Raw genomic sequence first — 13,599 nt, 5'->3', positions numbered from 1 at the left:
ATCACACAGGAGAGCTGACAGATCCTCTATACTACACCACACAGGAGAGCTGACAGATCCTCTATACTACACCACACAGGAGAACTGACAGATCCTCTATACTACAACACACAGGAGAGCTGATAGCTCCTCTATACTACACCACACAGGGGAGCTGACAGATCCTCTATACTGCACCGCACAGGAGAGCTGACAGCTCCTCTATACTACACCACACAGGAGAGCTGACAGCTCCTCTATACTACACCGCACAGGAGAGCTGGCATATCCTCTATACTACATCACACAGGAAAACTGACAGATCCTCTATACTACATTACACAGGAGAGCTGACAGATCCTCTATACTACACCACACAGGAAAGCTGACAGATCCTCTATACTACACCACACAGCAGAACTGACAGCTCCTCTTTACTACAACACACAGGAGAGCCGACAGATCCTCTATACTAAACCACACAGGAGAACTGACAGATACTCTATAATTTACCACACAGAAGAGCTGACAGCTCTATACTACACCACACAGGAGAGCTGACAGCTCCTCTATACTACACCACAGAGGAGAGCTGACAGATCCTCTATACTATACCACACAGGAGAACTGACATGTCCTCTTTACTACACCACAGAGGAGAGCTGACAGATCCTCTATACAACACCACAGAGGATAGCTGACCACTCCTCAATACTACACCACACAGGAGAGCTGACAGCTCCTCTATACTACATCACACAGGAGAACTGACAGATCCTCTAATCCTCTATACTGCACCACACAGCAGAACTGACAGCTCCTCTTTACTACAACACACAGGAGAGCCGACAGATCCTCTATACTAAACCACACAGGAGAACTGACAGATACTCTATAATTTACCACACAGAAGAGCTGACAGCTCTATACTACACCACACAGGAGAGCTGACAGCTCCTCTATACTACACCACACAGGAGAGCTGACAGATCCTCTATACTATACCACACAGGAGAACTGACATGTCCTCTTTACTACACCACAGAGGAGAGCTGACAGATCCTCTATACAACACCACACAGGATAGCTGACCACTCCTCAATACTACACCACACAGGAGAGCTCACAGCACCTCTATTCTACACCACACAGGAGAACTGACAGATCCTCCATATTACACCACACGGGAGAACTCACAGATGCTCTATACTAAACCACGCAGGAGACCTGACAGATAATCTATACTACACCACACAGGAGAGCTGACAGCTCCTCTATACTACACCACACAGGACAGCTGATAGATCCCCTATACTACACCAAACAGGAGAACTGACAGATCCCCTATACTACGATACACAGGAGAACTGACAGATTCTCTATACTACACCACACAGGAGACCTGACAGATCCTCTATACTACACCACACAAGAGAGCTGACAGCTCCTTTATACTACACCACACAGGAGAGCTGACAGATCCTCTATACTACACCAGACAGGATAACTGACAGATCCCCTATACTACGACACACAGGAGAACTGACAGATCCTCCATTCTACACCACAAAGGAGAGCTGACAAATCCTCTATACTACACCACACAGGAGAGCTGGCATATCCTCTATACTACACCAAACATTAGAACTGACAGACCCTCTATACTTCATCACACAGGAGAGCTGACAGATCCTCTATACTACACCACACAGGAGAGCTGACAGATCCTCTATACTACACCACACAGGAGAACTGACAGATCCTCTATACTACACCACACAGGAGAGCTGATAGCTCCTCTATACTACACCACACAGGGGAGCTGACAGCTCCTCTATACTACACCACACAGGAGAGCTGACAGCTCCTCTATACTACACCGCACAGGAGAGCTGGCATATCCTCTATACTACATCACACAGGAAAACTGACAGATCCTCTATACTACATTACACAGGAGAGCTGACAGATCCTCTATACTACACCACACAGGAAAGCTGACAGATCCTCTATACTACACCACACAGCAGAACTAACAGCTCCTCTTTACTACAACACACAGGAGAGCCGACAGATCCTCTATACTAAACCACACAGGAGAACTGACAGATACTCTATAATTTACCACACAGAAGAGCTGACAGCTCTATACTACACCACACAGGAGAGCTGACAGATCCTCTATACTACACTACACAGGAGGGCTGACCGATCCTTTATACTACACCACACAGGAGAGCTGATAGATCCTCTATACTACACCACACAGGAGAACTGACAGATCCTCTATACTACACCACACAGGAGAACTGACATATACTCTATATCACACCACACAGGCGAGCTGACAGGAGTTGTTTCATCTGAATGCCCTGCACCCTTTTCTCCCGACAAACAGATTAACCCCGGGAGAAAGTCATTTTTTGAATTTTGTTTTTCACTCCCCGCATTACATGAGCCATACCTTTTATATTTTTCCATCAATAGAGTGGTGTGGGGGCTTATTTTTTGCGGGAGGAGTTGTAGTTTTTATGGGTACACTATATTGTAATAGTTCAGACTTTTAAGGATGCAGCAATACCAATTTTGTTAACTTTTTTTATTTTTTACATTACTTTAGGGGGAAAATGGGAAAGGGTCGGTTTTTTGAACTTTTAATATATATTTTTTTTTTTCCGCTACTATAAACTTTTTTTCACACACTTTATTAACCCCACTAGGGGACTGCTACCAGCGATCGCTGGTACAATATACTGCAATAAATCGTCATTTTTACAGGCATCTGATAGGCCTGCCACAGGGCTTAGCAGAAGCAGAGTGAAGGCAGCCCATTTGGGCCTTCATTAGGCCCTTGGGCTGCCATAACAACCGTCGTCACCCCTCGATCTCACTGCAGGGGGGGGCGATAAGTTGTCGGAGTGGCCGCCCCCCCTCTTTTCAACTCCTTAGATGCTGCGTTTGCGATTGACCGCAGCATTTGAGGGGTTAAACAGCCAGGAACAGCTGCTCCCGGCTGTTAGTCCCGGGTATATGCTGTAAAATACAGCCGACAGCCGCAGCATATGGAGCGCGCTCAGCGTGTGAGCGCGCTCCAAACATCAACCGCTGCACCTGGATGTAATGTCCGGGTGCGCGAAGGGGTTAAGGCCATTTAGAGGAATGGCTGTGCAAATACATGGATGGCTTTCTGCTGCCATAATGGAAAGACTTTACAGAGCAGTTCTCCCGAGTGATTGCCTCCTCTATGACGTTCTTATATCCTACTAGAGAATATGAACGGGGGTTGTCCTTTCATTAGACAACTCCTTTAGAGAATTTACATTATAATAATTTAATAAATGAGGGAGGGCTTGTTTAGGTATTTGGAAACATGACTGGTATTCCAAGATACACTAACTAATGGCTCATATTCAAGCTACTGTGATGTATACTGCTATTTTTTGGAATTTGTATTACAATATTTCGTATGATTGTAACTTCTAATGTATGTTAGACTTTTATCCTCTCTGCTAGATGTAGACAAATTCATGTCTTCTTTAAGAGCCCATTAGATATAACACAAAAAACGCTACTAGCACATGATTGGTACTGTTTATTGGTGGGATATGTCCTTTTAGGTCCTTCGATGTCACTAGTGGTTGGTGTGAGATCTGTTGAGAGTCCAATTAGTTGCCATTTTTCTTGATGTCTTCTTTATCCTTCGGCACTCAGGAGAGTGGAGGAAACCTCTAGGGAACCCATGGCCTTAGCATTGCCCCTTCCTCTGGGTACAGGAGGCAATATAGTGTCTAGAAGCCACTGGTCATCTCATCATGGCATGAAGTTGGTTGCTGCCACGTCATTAGTAGAATCTACATTGTCTCCAGCTTCTTCTTGTATCCAGAACACTGCAGATCTTCAGAATGTATCAAGACCCCCAACCCGGATTTCAGTAGGAAGGAGGGATGGATATGTCTGCATGCTACACTGCAGGTCATGGCCCTCAGGTACTAGTGGCGGTTGAAAATGAAGGAAGGTTTCAGGACTGTTACAATGTAACCCAGTACCAATGAGAAGTCAGGTGGAACATGATGGATTTCACCCACTGATCTATTGCGGACATCTGTATATAGAGAAGAGCTGTTTACTTCCAGCGTTTTATCCTCCTCCAGATCCTGTGAAAGGTCTCCTCATAATTCTGCCAAATGTTCTATAAAGAGTAAGAAAAATACTAGGTCAGAAATTTTTCATAACAAAATGTCAAAAAATTATAAAATGTAAAATGTGCGCATACCAATTTCACCAAAACACTTAAGACCTGTCAGCAGATGACAAGTGGGAGTTTGGTTGTGGACTCCATGCTCCACGCTATATCTACCATTGGTATCCCCGGGGGAACAAAGAGAATGTGTATTATTGAGGGAGCAATTCTGATAAAAACATTATAAGGACTTGTCGGAAGACCTTGTATGAGTTCTGATCTTCTCAGCTACATTGACTCACCTGCGATCTCTTATTACAGGTTCTTGTATTGGCTTTTTAATCCGCCATCTGTCATCGGCAAATGTGAATCCACAGAATAGTTTTTGATCTCTTTTGGCCATTGGTGGTTTCTTGGCTTCGGTGGAGGACAGGACTTTGTCCATTGTTTCTGATGTCATAGCTGGCGGCTGTGAAGATACATGAACCAGTGTTATCTTCTCTTTCTGGTTACACAGGGTATTTTTAACTATAGGATATGATGGACTAGCCTTATCTAAAGTTTTGCAATTTATTATTAGGAACAAAAAGAAACACAATGAAACTGCACTTCTACAAATAGTTCATATTTTATTCTTATACTTACTGTTTGTAGTGGGAATGGTGGGCGAGCTCCAGCTCCCTCTATATCTGTCCAGTTTATTTCTTGGAAAAATGGATGTTCCCTGATGTTATCTACAACTACCTGCCGACTCTCTGGTGACTTCTTTAAGAGCTGTAAAAAATATAACGAAGACATCAAATGTTAAGTCAAAGTCTCCTGTAGGATACGATGAAGTGGACTGTGATCAAAGTCAATATCTGGGCTATTCTGCCATACTACAGCCTCACCAACTTGGGGCATAAAGAACAAGTTCATATATACTCACCCCCTCTATGATGTCTCTTGCTACTGGATTGAGACCTTCTGGGTAGGTGGGAACATCGTTGATCACTGACTTCTCAATTTTTTCAGGGTCTGTATCGGCATGGAATGGATATTTGCCAGTAGCCATTTCAAATAACATCACACCAGTTGAGAACCAGTTCACTGCCGTGTTGTATGGCTTCTCTGGAAGAATCTGTGAAGACATTAGGGAGACAATAAGAGGTAGAACATTGTCCAGACCACCAGAAGTCATGGAGATGTGCTGACCTGTACACAGTGATAAGTCAGCAACATGTAGGTGATTCCTCACCTCAGGAGCCATGTATGTAACAGTCCCGACATATTCGGAGATCTTCTTATCTCCAAAGATGTTCATCACGGCAAGGCCGAAATCAGCAATTTTTAGGTGTCCGGCGCTGTCTAGCATGATGTTGGCTGGTTTGATGTCTCTGTTAGAGGAATGAGATTGTAAAATATCATATTTATCATATTAGTCGGACTGATAGACCCCATAATGGCCTGACATACCAAGTGTCTACAGAGGACATTAGGATAAGGGTATAGGGGCTGCTATAGACGACCGATACCTAGCCGTGCTGCACTGACCTGTGTATGATGCCTCTGGTGTGAAGAAATTGCAACCCACAGATGATCTCAGCCGCAAAAAATCTGGGAATAAAAAAACATATCAGCATGTCATACACTAAACTAAGAGAATAATACTGAAATAAAGTCAAGTGTTCCGGACATTCATCATCTACATCTGATGTATCTACTGTATGTCCTGTCTTACCTGGTGACTGGAATGGAAAATGGGCAATTTAATCTCATGAGGTCACTTAGGTCTCCTCCGCTTAGAAATTCCATGATGAAGAAGATGTAGTCCTGCGGTAAAGACAGAGGATGATCTAAGTTTAGAATTTCATCTAAAAGTATGATACTTTCTGTATTTTTTTGCAGTTGCCCATGTAGAAGAACAAAAGTTCAGGTTGACCCACCATCATAGTGCTTCCACCATCATAGTGCTTCCACCATCATAGTGATTCCACCATCATAGTGCTTCCACCATCATAGTGCTTCCACCATCATAGTGCTTCCACCATCATAGTGCTTCCACCATCATAGTGCTTCCACCATCATAGTGCTTCCACCATCATAGTGCTTCCACCATCATAGTGCTTCCACCATCATAGTGCTTCCACCATCATAGTGCTTCCACCATCATAGTGCTTCCACCATCATAGTGATTCCACCATCATAGTGCTTCCACCATCATAGTGCTTCCACCATCATAGTGCTTCCACCATCATAGAGCTTCCACCATCATAGTGCAGTCACATTACAATTTAAAAACTGTCTAAAAAATTTCACTTTTTATATTTTAGACATTTCATTTATGTCTCGTGTAAATATAGTTGCCGATAATTTGGGTCCTTTTAGTGCGTATTGACCTCTTAATGATGTCACCGTTTTTGGCCTTCTGTATTTGGTTGCACACATTTTATTATTTTTTCATGAATGCAGCCATGTGAGGTCTTGTTATTTGCAGGATGAGCTGTACATTTTTTAGGAATCATTTTCAGGGAAACATTTATTTTGAGGAAAAGTCATAGAATTGAAAAAACAACAACAATGGAGCAGATTTACTAATGCTATCTAACATTTAGGCAGCGTAAAGTTAGATCACGCAGTCAGAAGATGCGCCAAATCTATCAATGTGCTCCACACTATATGATGAATTTGGTGCAGCTTGCCAGACGTGTTAGACGCTTCTCTCTTCCTTTTACCATTTCTTTGTTGGTTTATTTTACACCAGTTTCTGTGATAAAATTGTTGCCTTATTTTGGCGCACCTCGGCACATTGTAAGCCGCGCTAAACCGCACCCCCTATTTTAGAAACTCTTGAAAAGTGTCTAGTGAGCGTAAGCATCTGTTCTTTTTGACGCAACTCAATAATAAACTTGTCTAAATTGATTTGCGCCAAAAGAGGCAAAAATTAGGTCAGGGTTGTGTTTTTCCGTCGTTCACTGATTTACTAATTATGATGCCTGCGTTTTCTATTCAATGGATTGTTATGGATATGGAGATACCAAATATATGTATAACCTTTCTAATATATATTATCTTGTAAAGAAAACTCATATATTTATTTAAAGGGCAACTAAACTTTCAAAAATTGATCGGTGGGGGTTTGAGCACTGAGACCCCCACCGATTGCTAAAACGAAGTGGCAAAAATTGCTCGTGTGAGCCCTGAGCCGCTTCGTTTCTGATCGGCTTTTCTAGTAGGGGCTCCTAGACTTTCTATTGAGCCCATACACCAATTGCTTGGCTTTCCGAGAAAAGCCAATCAAAAACTAAGCGGCTCAGCGCTCACTCGAGCGCTTCTGCCACTTTATTTTAGCGATCAGTGGGGGTTTCAGTGCTCAGACTCTCACCGATCAAATTTTCTGACATGTCACTATGATACGTCAAAAGTTTTAGTTACCCTCTTAATATTTTTACACCTTGTTAAATTTTTTATACTTTTTTGGAGTGGAATAGCAGGGGGTTTGAACTCGCATACGAGGGGAGACATAAACAGTGGAACTAATGTGAAGGGGAAACAGATGATATAAAGGGGTGATGAGGAGGAGAGGATAGGGTTTTTTTTTAGCCACAATTTTTAGTTTTTGCAAAATTAACAAGACAATATTTTGTGAATATTAAAATAAAATATTTTGAAAATAGTGGCTGATAACATAGAATACAGAGAGAACAGCGGGTCTCTGTAACCTGCAAATGAGCCCACGACATGTAATGACTACAACTCCCTCTGAATACTGAGGTCCCATTATGGACGGGGGATTCTAATATTTCTTCCGCTCTGTGATCACGCCGCAGCAAGTCCTACATGTCCTGAACATATTGGACTATTCTGGATTATCGGAGCCCCTGGGGTTCCCTGTGTGACTTCCCTGCGCTGGTTTAGGCTTTACGCTCTGAAGTTAATATGAAGCACATCTTCTGTGAGCTTTTAGAAATGTCTTAGGGCCATCTGAAAATCCATTTATGAATGTTAAGGAGGTGAAGCGGCAAATGACGGAAATGTATAAAAGGGCAGCAGCGTTATAAGGGGAGCGGCTGATATCAATCACCTGTCCGTATGCTCTATAAGGACATAGGGATGTAACACGGGGATCATTTGCCCAGGAACTCCCCCTATTAGTCCGATTAGAGAACGGCTGTCTTGTTAAATGATCCGGCGATCTCTTTGATTTCCATTTATGTCCTGCTATGCGTCATTAATGGGGTATTACATTATGGGCGGTTATGTCATATCCATAGGATATGCCAGAAATACCTGATAGGTGTAGGTCTCGCAATACTGGGACCCTCATCTATTGGGAGAATGGGAGTCATGGGACGCCAATTCAAAGCGCTAGTCAGCGGCCACTTTTCCCTATTGAAGTCCACGGTACTTATGGGAAAAGCCAAGAAAGCTGCGCTCAGTTCTTTCCCGAACTCCAATACATCAATAGAGAGAGCCGCAAATCTAGAAGGAGAACATAGAATCAAAAGTAAAGATGTCGTATCAATAGTTATAATGATATAACTGAAAATAGTCTGGATTAAACATCTACCGTTTTGTGAATACAGCTTCTATGCAGACCTATGTATCTCCATGGTAACATACTACAAACAAACCCTGTGTAATCTGATCCTGCAGGCATGTGAAAGTGATCGAAAGGAGTATAACTGCAAGATGTTCAGACTGAGGAAAAAAATTACAGAATTAGACCCAACATTTTCCAATATAACCTCTGTATACATTTCTTGTAATCTCAAGATCTCTGCTTGCTGTTATTCAATAGAAATTGTCATTACTTCATTAAACTTACTTGTTTACTCCCAGTAAATAAAATTCCGTCCTGTTCATGTGTTGGACACACAGATGCAAGACTAAACGCTGGTACAGTAAACATGGTGGTAACTGGAAACCATCAACAAGCAGGTTCGCTTTTGCAGGTGGATTCTATTATGGCTTTATTTTTATTATAATTTTTTGGAATACTTAGGGCAGCACATAGCATTGAAGAAGTTCTCTGTTTTAGAAACCCTATTTGCAAACACCCTATTAATTAATTCGGAGTTAAAGGAATCTCCCAATCAGGACCCTCATCTATTAGCCAGAGTGGAGAGCAGCTGCAAAAAATGTCTATCACTCCAGAAGACCTAGGACATCCATGTATTACACAGACAGCACACTCATCTCAATGTGTACTATGTAATACTTTATTTCCCCTGTGGTGGTGCTGCAGGGTAATTTAACACTTACTGTTAAGTTCCTTCACAGATTGCGGATGATTGCTGGGGGTCCTAATTTTCCTGATATTAAAACCTAATATTTGCATCGGGTAATTACATTTAGGGGCAGTAATGAGTCAGATTTGAAGCTTATTCCCACTTGTAGCTCTCAGTAAAGACTTATGAGAATAAAAGATCTGTCAACAGCACTTTATTGATGGTTTCCATGTTTTATTAGCTGAGTTTTTGGGAAAAAAACAACAAGAAAACAGCATAAAGATGGAACAAAGGTATATAACAAAGATGTTGAAACTGACATTTTGCTGAAACTGGACACACAGTGCAGCAACTTAAATTTACCATCATTGATGGGGTTTCCCCATTAAAACGGGGAGGTAACAGGGAACTGATATTAAAACAACGTGAAATACAATGGATTCCAAAACTTAATTCCTTACATCCTTATGGTCTGAATGTGGATTATCCGCTCAATGTATATAGATAAGGTTAGTGCTAGGCTCACTTAATAACATACCTCCGTTGTCCAAATGAATTTTTTGTATACATTAATACATCTGGATTTGCTCTTTTGGCCTGTATTTCTTCCAATAAATCCTGTTGACACATAGATGGCTGGTATTTGGAATATAATATGTGTGTTAATATCTTGATTATATATGCCAAGGTGACTGTATAGTGACATTCTCCTTTTTTCAGGACTACTTCATAATTGTTATTGGAATCACACGATCGGAAGAAGGAATCGTTGGACTCATATGTGACTGTTGTTCTTCTAGACTGCATTTATGTTGATAAAATTATAATAATAATAATCTTTATTTATATAGCGCCAACATATTACGCAGCACTTTACAATTTAGAGGGAACATAAAACAAACAATATCAGACATTACATAGTGACAAAGTTCATTTACAATTCAAACCTGAGGAGTGAGGACCCTGCTCGCAAGAGCTTACAATCTATGAGGACATAAGGGAGACAAAGTGTAACAGTGTTTGTTCTGTACAATGGTCCGGCCATCTTTATACACATGCGGTGGTGACCTAAAGCTGCATGAGCCGGTCACCAGCCAGTATCCGTGTATGACAGACATGAAGAGAAGGAGTGTGAGGGAATCTTATCCTGATGACTGATCTATAAGGGGGCCATGGAAAGGAGTCAGATTAGGGAATGTTATAGGCCTGTCTAAATAGATGTGTTTTCAGGGCACGTTTAAAACTGTGGATATTGGGAATTAATCGGATTGTCTGGGGTAGCACATTCCAGAGGACGGGTGCAGCACGAGAGAAATCCTGGAGACGGGAGTGGGAGGTTCGGATTATGGAGGATTTTAATCTAAGGTCGTTGGCAGAACGTAGAGCCCGAGTAGGGTGGTAGACAGAGATGAGGGAGGAGATGTAAGGAGGTGCAGCACTGTGGAGAGCTTTGTGGGTGAGAGGAATACGTTTGAATTTTATTCTGAAGGGGATGGGCAACCAATGCAGTGACTGGCACAGATTAGAGGCGTTGGTGTAGCGGCCCAGTGCAGTGACTGGGACAGGGGAGAGGCGTTGGTGTAGCGGCCCAGTGCAGTGACTGGGACAGGGGAGAGGCGTTGGTGTAGCGGCCCAGTGCAGTGACTGGCACAGATTAGAGGCGTTGGTGTAGCGGCCCAGTGCAGTGACTGGCACAGATTAGAGGCGTTGGTGTAGCGGTTGGTCATAAAGATGAGCCTGGCTGCTGCATTGAGGATAGATTGGAGAGGGGAGAGTTTAGTGAGGGGAAGACCGACTAGTAATGAGTTACAGTAGTCAAGACGAGAGTGAATCAGAGCAACAATGAGAGTTTTGGCAGTTTCCTCCGTAAGAAAAGAGCGGATTCTGGAGATGTTTTTGAGGTGAAAATGACAGGAGCGTGAAAGTGATTGTATGTGAGGAGTAAAGGAAAGATCTGAGTCAAAAATAACCCCGAGACAGCGGGCGTGCTGCTTAGGAGTTATGATAGTGCCACGCACAGAGATATATAATGAATGTAATTTTTTTGAATTTTCTATTGGTCATGTGGTGCAGCGGTACCGCATGAGTATGAATAATACCCTTGGATTAATCTGTCCATTTTTTCTATATTTTAAATCTGACTAATTCTGATCCTGTATGTGTATCCACTATGAGGTCGGTGGCGTCTCGATTGGCAGCAGTGATGGCACTAATAAACTTTTAATAATAATAGTCATTAGAATATGACTCGCTCTGATAGAGTCAATTAGGTTTATTCGCCTCTTGGCTAGTACCCACTATAAAACCTCTTGGGGATGATATATCCGTTGGAGGTCTATGTGGTGACTGGAGACAAGTTACTCTCTTATGGATAATGAGAGATGTGATCGGTACCGGGATGTTGAATACCTTGTAAGTGCCTGAACGAAAATTGCCTAAATGACGTTGTTTGCGTAAATGCGAACGGACCGCTTTCCCTCTTGTTGGAATGACATGTTGGATCTTATAAATTCCCCTTTTGAGATAACTATCCTCTTTTATGTAACAAAAATAGGTTATGGTTAAACTATGGATTTACCTGGCTGGGATTGCGATATTCCCTCTTTAAAGATGGCGGTTTTGAATACCAAACAAGGGATGACGTCTCTATAGTTGAATCTCGCGAGACATACTTGAGGTTCTGCTGATCCATGTTACCCTGACGTTATTTGATTTGACGTTCAGTTTATCCAATCTATGCGCTCCCTGTGGGCATGCGCAGTATGGTTTGTTTAACGCCGGTTTGGATGACTATGGACGATTACGTACGTTACATAGGAGTCTCATGATTACCTTTTTTCCTTTCATAGATCGGTGAGTGCCAGCTGATCTCATTTTTAATCAATTACACTGTGTTGGTTTAATCAATTATAAAGATGAATTTTTATATGTTAGCCATGTTGCATCATCTGTTTGTATTATTGCATCATGTCATAACTCATGTTCACTATCTGAATTTTGTTTCACTTGTCACTTTATATTTATAATATTTATGTATTTTTTATTAATTATGTACTGATTTGTAACACTTAGGGTATGTTCACACGGCCTATTTACGGACGTAAGTCGGGCGTTTTTGCCCCGAATTACGTCTGAAAATAGCGCCTCAATAGCGCTGACAAACATCTGCCCATTGAAAGCAATGGGCAGACGTTTGTCTGTTCACACGAGGCGTATATTTACACGCCGCTGTCAAATGACGGCGTGTAAATAGACGCCCGCGTAGAAGAAGTGACCTGTCACTTCTTTGGCCGTAATTGGAGCCGCTATTCATTGACTCCAATGAATAGCAGCGCTAATTACGGCCGTAATGGACGCGGCGTTCAAGCGCCTGCACATGCCGGTACGGCTGAAATTACGGGGATGTTTTCAGGCTGAAACATCCCCGTAATTTCAGCCGTTACGGACCCCCGCCGTGGGAACATACCCTGATTGTCTGGGCTTTGCCCCCTATATATACACGTGTATACTTTAACACACCTGACTTAAAAAAGCCTTCATAGAGAAGGTGAAACGTTGCAGTGCATGCTGGATGAATAAACCAGAGGTTTTTTGAGTGCTGCTTCTATCTCTCTTTTTTGGATACACGTTTGTGCAGGGAGAGGTCACTCCCTGTTTGAAAGCTGAGCACCAGCCTTAAGGGTATGTGCACACACACTAATTACGTCCGTAATTGACGGACGTATTTCGGCCGCAAGTACCGGACCGAACACAGTGCAAGGAGCCGGGCTCCTAGCATCATAGTTATGCTAGGAGTCCCTGCCTCTCTGCAGGACAACTGTCCCGTACTGTAATCATGTTTTCAGTAAGGGACAGTAGTTCCACGGAGAGGCAGGGACTCCTAGCGTCGTACATAACTATGATGCTAGGAGCCCGGCTCCCTGCACTGTGTTCGGTCCGGTACTTGCGGCCGAAATACGTTCGTCAATTACGGACGTAATTAGTGTGTGTGCACATACCCTTAAGGCTGGTGCTCAGCTTTCAAACATACCCTAAGAGGCAAGGAATCACAGTGCTGCTCCTACCCTTGATTTGTCTATAACAAAGATGTTGGATATCACAATTACTGAATACATAGCCGGTATTAACCAAAGGTGGGACTGTGAATTCAGCGTCTGAGTAATTGTCGTGCTTTTCCAGTCATTTTGACATCAGTTTTGTTAACTCAACCTTTTTTTTTTCTCTTACGGA

General features: G+C 42.5%; 1 protein-coding gene across 11 annotated transcripts in view; it reads left to right on the top strand.

Annotated features, from left to right (window-relative positions):
- Window positions 1–13,599, top strand: part of DLG2 (discs large MAGUK scaffold protein 2) — a 1,355,189-nt gene that overhangs the window by 1,202,913 nt on the left and 138,677 nt on the right. The window lies entirely within an intron of this gene.

Source organism: Rhinoderma darwinii, chromosome 2 (genome assembly GCF_050947455.1).
Source record: "Rhinoderma darwinii isolate aRhiDar2 chromosome 2, aRhiDar2.hap1, whole genome shotgun sequence".
Classification (NCBI taxonomy): domain Eukaryota; kingdom Metazoa; phylum Chordata; class Amphibia; order Anura; family Rhinodermatidae; genus Rhinoderma; species Rhinoderma darwinii.
Note: the sequence above shows the minus strand (reverse complement) of the source record. Positions and strands in the feature narration are given on the sequence as shown.